The sequence below is a fragment of the Saccopteryx bilineata genome, chromosome 11 (assembly GCF_036850765.1).
Source record: "Saccopteryx bilineata isolate mSacBil1 chromosome 11, mSacBil1_pri_phased_curated, whole genome shotgun sequence".
Classification (NCBI taxonomy): Eukaryota; Metazoa; Chordata; class Mammalia; order Chiroptera; family Emballonuridae; genus Saccopteryx; species Saccopteryx bilineata.
In genome coordinates, this window is record NC_089500.1 from 77,050,185 (window position 1) to 77,050,554 (window position 370).

Consider the following 370-nt stretch of genomic DNA (forward strand, 5'->3'; position numbering starts at 1 on the left):
GTCAAAGAAAGTTGTTTGATTATGCAAATGAGATGCAAAACCCACTTTGATCTCATTGGTGCAGACGCACTAGACACAGGGCGGAGAGTCCTGGAGTGTCTGCACAGGCCCTGGTCCCCTCGTCTTTGTGAGCAGATAAATAAGGTAAGCAGCAATACCAATTCCAACAACCTGTTCAATTACGTTTTTTCGTTGTTATTGTTTACGTTAATCTGTCAAAATGATGAGTCAGACTAACTTTGAACTAAGCAGCTGATTCAGGCACAATGGCCAAGCGGGTGACACGAAGTCATTTTGCATACAAGTAAGATCGCAGGGCACCGTCTGTCGCCACCTTTTCTGACCTGCGGGGCAGATATCGGAAGTTGTT